Here is a 13,764-nt window from a genome sequence, read left to right on the forward strand (position 1 = left end):
ATTTTAACTATTTCCAAATATGCTGAGTTTCTTCCAAAGCTAAAGCTATGACATAAACAGCTGGAAGTAATAATTCTGTGTTCACCAGAATGAAAAACTGTCCAGCTCAAAGGATCTATGAAAGGAGGCAATAGCAATGATTGGCAAGATTGGGATACTGGCCTCTTCAAAGTTAAGGGAGATGAAAATACTTCCCTAAAGGTCAATGGAAAGAAGCTAAATCTCTAGTAGAAATCCACAATATTTGCCTTTTAATTATTTTGCTATGTCTCAAGACCATGAAGCTAAATACAGAACAATATATTTGACTTTCTATGTAGTTAAGCATCTTATATTGTCCCCTTTTCTGAAATAGCTTCTTCCTCTCAACCTTAGTGACTTATCTATGATGCATCAATTATTCCATTCTCTGTGTAAAGTCTGGCCTGATGGCACCAGTTCTCAAAGATCTCTTCCTTCACTCAGCCGTTTTAACATGTACTTTCTGTACTGTGAATGAATGGGGGGGAAATAAAGTGCTTATTTATTGTTAAGTGCTAAGGATAAGAATACAAAAATGAGACAGACATCCTCTATCTTCAAGGAGCCCATTTTTTTTTATTTGAAAATTTTTATTTTTATATTACTTATATTCTCTAGTGTTTCCTTTCTTCTTCTCTTTCCAAATTATTTCATATAACAAAGAATTGACAAAAGAAAAATAAAACAGTTCATAAAAGTAACCAATATATTGATAAAAGTATGACAGGTATACAAGTATGACAGTATTCTGCAGTCATAATCCTGCCATTTCTGCAAAGAAGAGTAGAGGGAAAAGTATTTCTCATCTCAGTCTACTTTGGGCACAAGCTCCATCATTATAATTGTGGACTTGTTATTGTAGTTGTTTTCCATTCAATTCTTCATGACTTTATTCGGGGTTTTCTTGGCAAAGATAATGGAGTGATTTGTTCTTTCCTTCTGCAGCTCATTTTACAGATGAGACAACTAAAATAAACAGGATTAAGTGATTCGCTCAGGATTACACACCTAGTCTATGGTCAGATTTGAACTCAGGAAGATGAGACTTCCTAACTTCCTGACTTCCAGTATACTACCTAGCTTCCTTTGTTCACTATTACTCTACTCAGATTCATTTGCTTCTTTTTTTAATGTTATTCTCTTCATTTACCTTGTTCAAGTGGCCAATGTGAATATTATTTTTCTGGTTTTTCATTTTGCATCAAATCATATAAATCTCCCCATACTTTTCTGCCTTTTTCATAATCTTTATTTCTTAAAACACAATAATACTTCATTACATTTCTGTACCACAAAATTCTCCTTTGCTCTCTCTTCTTTGTCACTAGAAAGAGTGACAATATATATGGAGCTTTGCTTTATATTACTTACTTTTTTGAAGTATATGTTTAGCAATAAAATCTCTGAGTCAAGGGCCATGACCATTTTAATCACTTTATTCCTATAGTTCCAAATTTCTTTCCAGTATGGTTAGATCAATTCCCAGAAGTAGCTTGCATTATACTAGATTATACATAAAGGGAAGTGGTGATCAAAAAAGGGAGTTTTGATCTGAAAAGTCAAAGAATGGTAAATTGAGGGCAGTCAATTAGCACTCCCTTTTCTGAAGCAATCACAGTACAGATTTGATGACCATGCAAATTACTCCAAATTGTCCTAACCTATGATTCTTCTAATGTATAATTTTGGTATGGGGAAAAGAACACTGACTTCAAAGTCTTTGATTGAATTTGTTTGAGTCATGAGATTAACAATAAATTTGATGTACAATTTGGGCATATTTTTATAATAACAATAATCAACAACATTAACATTTGCACTTTAAAGTTTGCAAAATATTTTACAAATGTTGACTCCTTTGATCTTCACAACAGTTTTGTAGGTTAGGTACCACTGCTATTCCCATTTTACAAAGGTCATTTTTCTAAGGTTATATAACTAATAAGTTTCTGAAATAGGAATTTAACTCATCTCTGACCTTCATTTTCCTCATGTAGAAATGCAAAAGATATATACAGTATTAGATGATTTTAAGGTACTTGCCAGCTCTGAAATTTTTGATTCAATTTTATCCATACATAATGCTAGTATATCTAAATTTGTTTTACCTATATACCTCTTGATTTCTCTACCACATTATAACTCCTTCAGGCAAGTCCTGTAGCATACAAGGATGGATATTAGAGCTCTTATTATCATGGGGAATCTATTATTATTATTATTATTATAGGGGAATTATCTATTTAATTATATAATTAATTATTAATTACCTAGGGGAATCCAGCAGATTCATGGAAGTGAAAGGGAACAAGCCAAGTCCTTCCCAAGTTAACATACCATCATTCTAATCTAGAGTCAATTTTTTTGCTGGGATATATAAGAAGGGAGAGAAATGGTTATTTGATAGTAGACTTAAGACGAACCAAGATTCTATTGACTGCAGGTAGGATCTGGTTTAGTGGTAAATTAAGGAACTATCCCATAGAAGCTATGAGCATGCAGGAAAAGCTACAGTTATAATTATACTCAGTGTTGGTAGCCTGAAGTTTTCCATGTTCTACATGATCTATTGTTGACCTCTCTGTAAAGTTATGTGGAGAAAGTTTATTGGGATGTAAGTTCATCTTTTTCCCTTCCTTTAGCCCAGGTTTCTTTTGTTCCTTGATTGTTCTGGTTAGGGGAATTCAACTCACTGTAAGGGAAATCTACTGTTGGTAATTTAGAAACAATCTAGACTGCATGTCTGTGGAAAAGAACTGCGACTCTAGGAGCATGTTTGAGAATTCCAGGAGTTCCATCAGAAAGGACTTAAACTTTTTCCACTCACTACTCCATTTCACCAGAGAAATTTGTACATGACACCAGGTATATAAATAGATTTAATGATAACAAATTATAATTTCATGCTCCCACATTAAGTTACTCTACTTCATATGGGGTTATGGCCCAGTATAAGAAATTTTGATCTAATCCACATACACAGATGGAGAAACTGAGATCCAAAGAGAACTATTATGAAAGCCAAGATGACAACCTAGATCTCCTGACAATGCTCTTCTCATTATATCCAACTGCATGTCTTATACCTCTTTTGTATTTTGTAGTGCTAGGCTTATGCAAGTTAGTTATTATTTCTTGTTTGTCATATTAAAAGTATAAATAAAATCAATTGAAGAGTTAAAAACTACAAAACATGATCTTTGACACATTATAGACATATGATATAAACCAAATCACCTTCTTTTCTGGGAGAAAAGTTAACTGAAGAAGATATCCTTGACTGGAGGAAGGGGTCCCTCCATAATAGCAATTATTATCATGACCATAGTATTTATCTACACCAGAGAGCAATTTCAATACAAGAACCACTCTCTCACCCCCACACTATGCCCTGCCTTCATGAAGTGCCCCTGCCAGTAACCTCATTGACTCTCCATCAGTCAGGAAAAGTCAAGCAATCAAGCCATCAGCTGTTTTTGAGCACAGTGGTGATGGCAAGCAGAAATTCGGAAACTTAAACAGAAAAGGAAAAAATAAAAACTTTGCTTTCAGCTTAAACTGCAAATGTTGGATTTTTCCTAACTCCCTGAAAGGCCTGGATTAAGTGAATCATTTTGCAAACCCACCCATCTCAACTCTTCCCTGAAAGTAAATTCATTTAGGTCACTGGGAGCCTGTGAATACACAATTATCATCAAGGTTTCGGATGAGGCAATGACGGGAAGAGTCTTTTTCTGAAAAGCCGCCGTGATTATGTTTGGAGAGCAGTAGTGCTGATTTGAGATGCTAGTAAGGAGCCCATTTCTCAGCAGTGAGGCCCACTTCAGCTGATCACTGCTAATTCACAACTGCCATTTTAGGGGAGTGCCCTTCATCTTTATCTCTGCTCTTGGAAAGGCTTCTAGGAAGGATTATTTTTTTTTTCCTTTTTAGTTCATGCACAACAGGCTCTTCAGAGACCCATTGTACTTCTTCAGACTACTTTCTTCTGTAGAAATAACAATAATGAGTCAGCGCTATTTCTCGCTGTTTCTCCTCACTCACACTTCTCAATTTCCACAGTGGGAAGATTGCTTTTTTTTTTATGTTTCATTTTCCCCTCTGTACTCTTTGGGAGAGAGTAATGGAAGGGTAGAGATTAAACATTTAATAAATAAACTGTAAAATTAGAGCTGATCTTACTATAAGGAAACTGCACCAAGTGGCCCAGGTCCAAAGTTTTGAAGGGGCCTTGGGATGAAAATGACTTTTCTAATTCAAAGAAAAAGGCAGGAAGGAAAGTAATGTCCTAGAAATACGGAAACCATCCTTGACTTTGGGATTTAGCAGTATGGTGCAATGAAGGAAAGGCTGGATTTAGAAGCAGACAACCTGGGTTACTGTAGTAGCTCTGACATTTCACTATCTGTGTGGCCTGAGACAACTTACTTAGGCTCTCTGGGATTGTCTCTCCCTATTTGAAATGAGGTCAGACTAAATGACCTTGAAGGTCCTTCTAACTTGCACATTTTCCTGTGATATAAATTGGCTACCTCTGATAGTCACACAGAGCACTCCATCTTCCACTTCTATGCCTTTTGCATGTGCCATTCCATTGCTGGGAAGTACACCCTCCTTCCTCTTGCCTTGTAGAATCCATCTGTTTCTTCAAGATGCAGTTAAAACATCATCTTCAACATGAAACTTTCTTGACAGCCTCAACTGCTAGTACCTTCCCATTCAAATATACATGCCTTATATTCAAATAATTTATATTTATTTGTATTTATTCTCTTTATTCTGCATAAAACTATATGTATTGTTGTCTCCCCTGCTAGACTATATATTCCTTAAAAATATAGATTGTTTATTTTTTTTTTGTATTTGTTCTCTCAGAACCTAGTACAGTACCTGACACATAGTAGATGCTTAATAAATGCTTATTGACAATATATCAAGTCCAGAAATAGGAGTAGAGTAGTGAGCAAATTATTCTCCTCTTGCATGCATTCACATAGAGGGGAGAAATAATAGGAGGAAAAATCCTCTTAGAAGCTCAAAACTTGAAATCTTCAAAATGGAGAGCTTTTAGTCAATGGAGATTTCTCCATCAGAATCTTATAGATGAAGAGTTTTGGAATTAGAACAACGGTCTTTCTCCCTTCCCATCTTAATTTCCTCATTCTCATTCCTACCTACTTCCTTCAAGGTCTTCCTCTTCTCTTCATAGTATTGCCTTCCATAATACATTTTAAAAGATAATACTTTCCCAGATGTATGAGGTGGAGGACTTAAGAAGATTATATGGAGAGTGTCATGGGCAAGTATGAAAATGTGCATTGAATTGTTTGTATGTGTGTTTGTATACATGTTTGTCCTGGTGTTAGATTTATCTTTGTCACAAAAGAAGTCACATAGCCAAGAAAATAATATGAAATAAAAAATAAAAATAAAACAAAACAGATGAAAGACTGAAAAATCAATGATCAGAACAAAGAATAGGCTAAAGGGGGAGATTATTTCTGCAATTCTACTCAGAACCTTTCAATTTGTGGGGCCAAAGAGTTTACCTAACTTGTCAAAATAAAAAGTTGCTACCCCTTGTATTTAGGGCCAGGTCCCCCAGTGACCACCATAGAAAAATTCTTAAAGAATTTACCACTAATTGTCTCTCAAGCTCAATAAACTGAAAAGTCAGATAGTTTCTATCTTTTCTAAAGATGATATATAAACCATCAAATTAATTTATATTTGTGCTCCCTCCCAGATTTCAATAGTACCTGGAACTATGATCCAGTTGTTTACTGTCTTATGATTTTTTTAAAAGATCTATGTTATACAAAGCAAAATTAACATAAATAATATTCTTTTTCCTTATTCAAAGCCTCTCATCATAGATCTCTATATTCAGGAAAAAATAAATATAATTTATAAAATAAATAAATATAAATATGTCCTTGAGGTGACAATTTATAATAAATTAGCAGATAACTTGTAAGATGGTGGGCTTAGTGTCTTGCATTGTCATTTTTTTAAAGTGTAAATCCCAATAGGATTATCCCCTGATTTCAATTCAAATTGTGTTGTTTCATTCTAAGTTTATCTCTGAAAGAGACCAGCACTATTTTTCTCCATTTAATCAGTCTCTTACTAACCCACTTCCCAATAGCAAAACTTTTCATGTCCTGATGATGGGTAGGCTATTCTAGAGACACTGTGTTCCTTGCTCTTCTGTAATAGATACTAGCTTTTATCTATGTGCATATATTAGAGAGTTGAAGTGAGAGCTGAGTTCAGACTTTTGCTTGTAGCAAATAACTCTTGCTATATAGTCTGTAAATCTATACATTTGTTGTTCAGTCACTCAGCGGTGTCCAACTCTATATGATCCCATGAATTTTTGTCCATGGGGTTTTGTTGATAACCCACTGGAGTAGGTTTGCCATTTCCTTCTCCAGTGTGCTCCCATTTTGTAGATTTGTGACTGAAGCAAATAGAGAATAAATGATTTCCCCAGAGTCACATAGTTAGTAAGAATTTGAGGTCACATTTGAACTCAGATCTTGACTCCAAGCCCAGTGTTCTATCCACTATCCTAAAACCTATACAGTAGTCTGTTACTAAAAAATTCAGAGCTCAGCAAATAAGTACTTTGTCACTGATTGACCCTGAATAAATTATTTAATTCCTGCATGTCTCAAGTATGGCTCTGTAGGATTTAACCTCCTAAATCATAGAAGAGTTGCAATCTGTGTTGGGAGAGAAACATTAAAAAAATTTTTAAAAAAAGATGAAAACAGGAAAGTACAGAAAGGTGAAAGCTATCTGATCAAAGAGTCAATCAAGAGAGAGGAACTCAAATACAGATATTTCTGACTTCTTTCCCCTGCTTTTCCAACTAGAGTAATATGCCTTCAATGATGAAGAAAAAAAAACTGAAGAAAACATGGGATCAATTCTGAACAGAAATGACAACCTCAGAGGATGAATAGGCATATTATTTTAGTTAGAAAGAAAAGATTCTGAAATTCTGGTGTGATGTTTCTATTTCCAGAGCTTGACTTATCTAGCAGGTTGTAGTAACTTTAAAAAATCCACAAATAAACCTGAACTGTCCTTCTATGACAAGCCACAAAATTATTGTTTGATTAACAGCTCAGGCTGTCATTAGGTGATGCCTAATTATGCGCCAATGTTTCACTCATTATGTAGTGAAGCTGCTGCATGGCAGATTAGTTTGAGAAGAGAGACGTGGATGCCTTTTAATAAGTTGGATTTCTTTCCTCCACTACCCTCCCTCCTTTCAAAACAGAAGCTCATACATGAACATCAGCTTGGCTCCAAGAGGAGGAAAAATTCTTCCCCAACCATTCAATTCTGGCTCTAAATTGTTTGAGTCTTCAAATGAGTACCAAATAATTAGCTAAAAATTCAATTTAATTCTTAAAATTAGTTAAAATTGCTTGATATAAATACATACATACATATATATATGCATATATATATATATAAACATTCACATAAAACATACATATAGATGTTATCTACCCCATTAGAATGTAAGCTGTTTTAGAGGAGGGACCATTGTTTACAGATCATCTTATCTGTGCCTCCCAATAATTGGGTAGGATAATTACTTTTCCTACTTTCATATAATACATGAAGAAACTAAGTTTCAGAGAGGTCCTCCCTTTAATACATATGATTTTGGGCAAATCATTCAATGTCACTGAATTTTGGTTTCCTCATTTCTCTCATCAGAGGTCTCTGATTTCTCTTCATGATTTAGATCCTATGACTTTCCTCAGGTCACATGAATCCTAAGAGTCTGAGGCAAGATTTGAACTCAGGTCTTTAGGATTCCAAGTTCAGGGTTCTATCACAAAGGTGATGTCTTGCTGTGTTATATTTCTGTATCTCCACAATCCCTCTACAATTCTAAACACATAGTAGGAATTCAAATAAATGCAGGTTCAGTTCCAGACACCTGCAATAAAGCAAATATAACAATAAAATGAATCACATTAATTTTTTTTGGTTTCTCAGTGCATATCAAAGTTATGTTTATACTATGCTGTAATCTATTAAGTGTGCAATAGTATTAGGTCTAACATATATATAGGTATATATATATATATATATATACATACATACAGAGAGAGAGAGAGAGAGATTTGGGGGTATAAATACAAAATACATATGTGTGGATATATGTATATGCATTTTGACAAATTTTTAAAATAAGACAAGAATGAAGACTTCTGCATCTCTTGATTCTTCCTTTCACAAAAGACTTTTCTGAAGCATGTGATGCTCTTTGATAATATTTTATTCAGAGTAGAACTTCTTTTATAATTGGAGTTAATTTTCTCAATCCTGCTGCTGCTTTATCAACTAAGTTTAGATAACATTATTCAATATTGTTGCGTCTCTGGGAGATCCCAGAAGAGGGGGAAAGATGGAGCTTGCCTGATTGGTAGAACAGTCAGAATGCATGCAAAATTTATCTCTTTAAGTTCACCATCTTATGCATATGCTTTATGGTAACCCAATAGTAACATCAAAGATCATGGATAACAGATAACCATAGTAGAGAATATAATAATGAAAAAGTTTGAAATATTATGAGAATTACCAAAATGTGACAAAAAGATCTTATGTAAGCACATGCAAAGGCACCTATAGAGTTGCTTTACACAGGGTTGCCATTAAAAAAATGTAAATCTGTAAAGTGAAATAAAATGAAGCAAAATAAAACAAAGTATAAGTATAGTTTTGGGCTAATATCATCAAATCATTCACCTAGAAATTTATCTTAAAATATAATGTAGGTGAGAGATCTATAAGTATTGCTCATACTTTGAGACTTTTTCACTATATTGATTTTTATGACGATTTTTTTTTTGCTTTTTTATTTTTTAAAAATAATCTATTATAAACAATAGCTATCTAAGAAAGGATGGGAAAGGAGTAGTGGGAAAAAGTATGAAACTGGGGGAGATGAAAAGACATCAATAAAAACTAATTTTAAAAATAAGGACATTATATTGGGATTTCGAATTTGTAACTGGATAGGATTAAAGTGGGTCTGTCACTATTAAATAGATAAACCCTTGATACCAACAAAAAGGCTAACAACTGGAGAACAATAAGCCAATTCATTTTACAGGGTGAAATAATTTAAATAAGAATCTAATTTGTATTCATAGGATGCCTTTCCCTGAGCTCTTCTGTTGTAAAATTACAAAGTGGTTTTATCATTATTATTGTTGTGACAATAAATAATAGGGCAGTGATAAGCAATAAACAAGGATTTGCCAAGGTCTAGGTAATAAGTAGGCTTCATTTTGGCATATGTGTACATTGAAAGGTCTAATTCGATTCATTGTGGATAAACAGCAAGTCTAGCTTCAATGTGCTGCCCTTTAGATATTCATCCATGCAAAAGCTCTCAGTACTTTGAAAAAATTCATTATGACCCTGCCCAACTGCAAAAAAGTTTCTCTTCCATGCTTAGCCTTGCCTATTTGCAAAAAATATCTTTCTCTTTACAATGTAGTTTCTGCTACCAGCTATTTTGCCATATCCAAAAATAAAGCAAAACTATTTGCTCACTGCTACAAATTTTTTGAAAATTAAATCCTTTTTAGAGTCTCTATAGTAAGGGCACAAAGAGGGGAAGGGATGCTCATGGTTGTATGGAAATTAACTGTAATTTACATGTCCTGGTGTAGTTAAGAGTTACAGAATGCTGGATCTGGAGTCCTGAAGACTTACATTCAAATCCTGCCTCAAATATTTATCCGTTGTGTGAACTTGGGCAAGTTATTTAACTTCTGCCTTAGTTTCCTTATCTGCAAAGTGGGGACAATATGACAACAATCTCCCTGGGTTTTTTGTGAGGATTAAATGACAATACTTATAAAGTGCTTTGTTAACCTTAAAGCACCACAAAATGCTAGCTATTATCATCATCATTATCATCATCATCATTATTGCTTTACTTGACCTCACAGCTGGGATTAGATCTGGGTTTAACAATTTACAGAAAGTTGGTACTCAAGAAGCTATTAACAGGGGTCCTCAAACTTTTTAAATAGGGGGCCAGTTCACTGTCCCTCAGACTGTTGGAGGGCCGGACTATAGTAAAAACAAAAACTTTGTTTTGTGGGCCTTTAAATAAAGAAATTTCATAGCCCTGGGTGAGGGAGAAAAACATCCTCAGCTGCCAAATCTGGCCCGCGGGCCATAGTTTGAGGACCCCTGAAATAGTAAACCCTCTTACTATGTAATAGCGAAAGGAGGCAAAAACAAAGCACATATATACATAGGCACACATATAAAAACAGACAAAGATATAAATGGGACCAGAGTTACTCTTTCAAAGACAATATGTATGGTAGCAAAGATTTCAGAGTGGGTTTGAACAAGGAAGTTTATATACCCTAAAGATAGGTTTAGTTGACAACAAGTCATCAATAAATTGGGAAAGAACATTCCTAACAGATAAGGTAGGGAAATTTGGGGGCCAGAAACACTTATTGATACCAGATTTAAGTAGAAGAATTTCCTAGAAATTAGGTGAGAGTTGAAATCATCAAAGACTCCAGAAATAGGTGTTGGCAAACTTCATCTAATCAGGAGCCATGAGCATTTACATTCTTGATCCAGGGTTCAGAATAAGTCAGGACTATGGATAAATACAAATTATGTGTGAGTAATTATATGTTTATGAGCATCAGAACCACTTGACCTAAGGGATTTCATATTGGAATTCTATATTATAGTTACTTGAAGCAATATATTTCAAAAAATATAATTATCATGATCATTTTTATTGTATTATGTTTTTGTTTACTTTCATTAAACTTTTCCCAGTTATATTTTAATTTGGTTCAAGTTCATCCCAGAGTTCAGAAGGCTGCATGCTGCTTGCCAGGACAATGACTTTGACACTTCTAACTTAGAAGATATATTTTAGGGAGTTGGCTGAACCACAAAGAGCAAATAACTTTCCTAGAGTCACAAAAGTAGGATTTCAGCTTAGTTTAATTCTTTAAGTTTCACAACACTGGAGAAATGTGAATTATTGTTGGTTATTATGATAATTATTTCTCTTCTTTCCTTTCAGATCTCCTTTTAGAAATAAGTTAATTTCCCTGGCTGATCTTTCTCATTCAGGACAACATAGTATAGAACATCAAACTGCCAAAGTCAGATGTCCCCAAATGTGTCTGAAAAAATTAATATTATCATGGCTTTAACAAGCCAGTTCCATTTCATGCAATTTAGCTCGTCATTACATCCCACACTGGACATTTGTTTTATAAGCATTGCTTATCAGAAAATATGCCAAGACTCTGTCAGCAGCTGTTTGTATGTACGTTTTTAGCATGTACTTACTTCATAACCCAGAATTCCCTTTGTCCTTGTATGATATGAAAGATAAAGCAATATAAAGTCAAAATATGGAGAAGCTCAAAAAATATAAAATTTTGGAAATTAGATCTAAAAGCCACCTCTGTACAACTCAGGCTTATGTAGTTTTTTTTTTTTTAATCAAAGAAAGCACAGGTATAACAAGGGTATTATAATTCCTGAGGCAAATATCCTAAGACGCAGAGCAATTTATAGGAGTTATGGACATCCCCTAAGTAATTATACATTGCTAATGCCAAATAAATGTTCTCATAACATCAGGCTTTAGCAGAGGACCATAAGCTCCAGAAGATAAGAGTGGAAAAGCATGTGAAATTGGTCAGATCAATTCTGTGATGTAAATCCTGCAATGGACCAAGATGGCTATATTCCAAATAAAGCTGAGGAATATCCACATAGATGAATGAAAATTAATTGAGTGGGGAGATTATCCATGGAGAATCTTCATCAAGTGTGGGTTAGACTAGTTGTTCTTTGAGTTTTCTTTCACCTGAGGAATTCCTTATTTCTGGGGCAATTAGAATCTGTTTTATGAGTCATGTGTAAAAATAGCTAGACAAAGTTCTCACAGTGCTCTTCTTTCCTACTTATGAACCCATGATGATGAGTTGAAGTTATTTGACCTTTCCTTGACTCTGTGTAGGTAGGAATCCCTCTGGAGTTTTCCTTATAGGTCATCATCCAACCTGCCCTTGAAAACTTCCATTGATGGCAAAATCACTTACATTCATACTTGTCCAAAGGTTACCCACTATAATTTTCTACAGCTTTTATTGCTGAGATTTTTACCTTTGTACTAAGTCAAAATTAATCTCAAAGCTTTCACCTGTTATCACTTGGTCTGTCTATTAGAGCCAATAACAATGTATAGATGATAACATATATTTGCTAGGCAGTCCATTAAATTCAATAGAAAATGAGCTAAGTTCATAATTTAATAAAAAGAAGTTATAATAGGTTTATGAAACTGCCCAATACTTTCAATGATCCCAAATCACTTAGCACTACAAAGTCTATATATTGTTATGCTACCAGTGATACTAGATGGTTGTAAATTATGAAGTATTAAGTCCTCTAGAGAGTCAGAATTGCCAATGGCTCAAAGAATTAAGAAAAAATAAATGATGGGTCAAGCAGGCCACAGAATATTACTAGAAATGACTTGTATATGAGAAGTGTAAAAGACATCAAGGAGATGGAATCAAAGAATTTATACATAGAAAGTAATGAAAAGATCATCTCATCCAATTCCTTCATTATACAGGTGAGAAAAGTAGTGAAACTAGCATAAGTACTAAATTCCATGTAGTGTACTTTTTACTGCAACAGGCTATTGACCAAAAAAGGAGATAGGTCTGTCATGTAGAGAGAATGAAGAACCAATAAATAAACCAACTATTGCAAATGATAATATAAATTACTATCTTTTAGCATTGATATTTTACCAATAAAATATATTAAAACAATTTGTTTTCTAAATATCTAAACCATGAAAGGCCTTCAGCATTCAGGGTAGAGATTTAACTGAGAACTTACACCAAAATATGTGCAAGAATCCACATAGGGAGAATATGGAGAAGTTCTGATTTTCATTGATTGAGAAGTAACTTCATCAAGAAGGTCAGAGATCAGTGAGTGCACAGTAATATCAAAGTTGTCCAAATAATGTAACATCAGGGAGAATCTAAGGCTCAAGTAAGTATTTATAGAATTTAATGGATTCTGATTCATTTTTAGGCATTTAGGACATGACTTTTAAGCCCAGCTAGGGCTTTTACAATTTTAGAGACAGATTATTAAAAGTATCTAGATGGTTCATTGGATAGAATGCTGCCATTAGGGAGAAGATAATTTAAGCTTAACTCTGCCTCTAATATTTACCAGCTGTGTATTAAAGAAATCCTTTAACTCTCTCAGCCTCTGTTTCCTCATTTGTAAAAAGATGGGTCTAGGCTCCCTTCAACCTCTGAATCTAACATCTTATAACTTTTCTCTACTACTCAATATTTAACACACATGCACATACATGAATGCACACACATGCCTGCATTCCCATACACATGTGCATGCACAGATACAACCCAGATTCAATTCAGAAACTTTTAGCTTTCTCTTAACATGTCAAATTGACAAGCTGAGTATTCATAAGGAAATCTTACCTCAAGATGATTGAAAATATTAGCAACAACAACTTTCTCAAAAAACAAAATTTCTATAGCCCCTAAGAAAATTTAAAACAAAACAAAAAAAAAAAAAAAATGAGCAACCTGAAGAATAAAATGTCATGAAAAAATAAGCAAAGCTCAGTATTTCAGAAAAAAAGAG

Source organism: Sarcophilus harrisii, chromosome 6 (assembly GCF_902635505.1).
Source record: "Sarcophilus harrisii chromosome 6, mSarHar1.11, whole genome shotgun sequence".
Classification (NCBI taxonomy): Eukaryota; Metazoa; Chordata; class Mammalia; order Dasyuromorphia; family Dasyuridae; genus Sarcophilus; species Sarcophilus harrisii.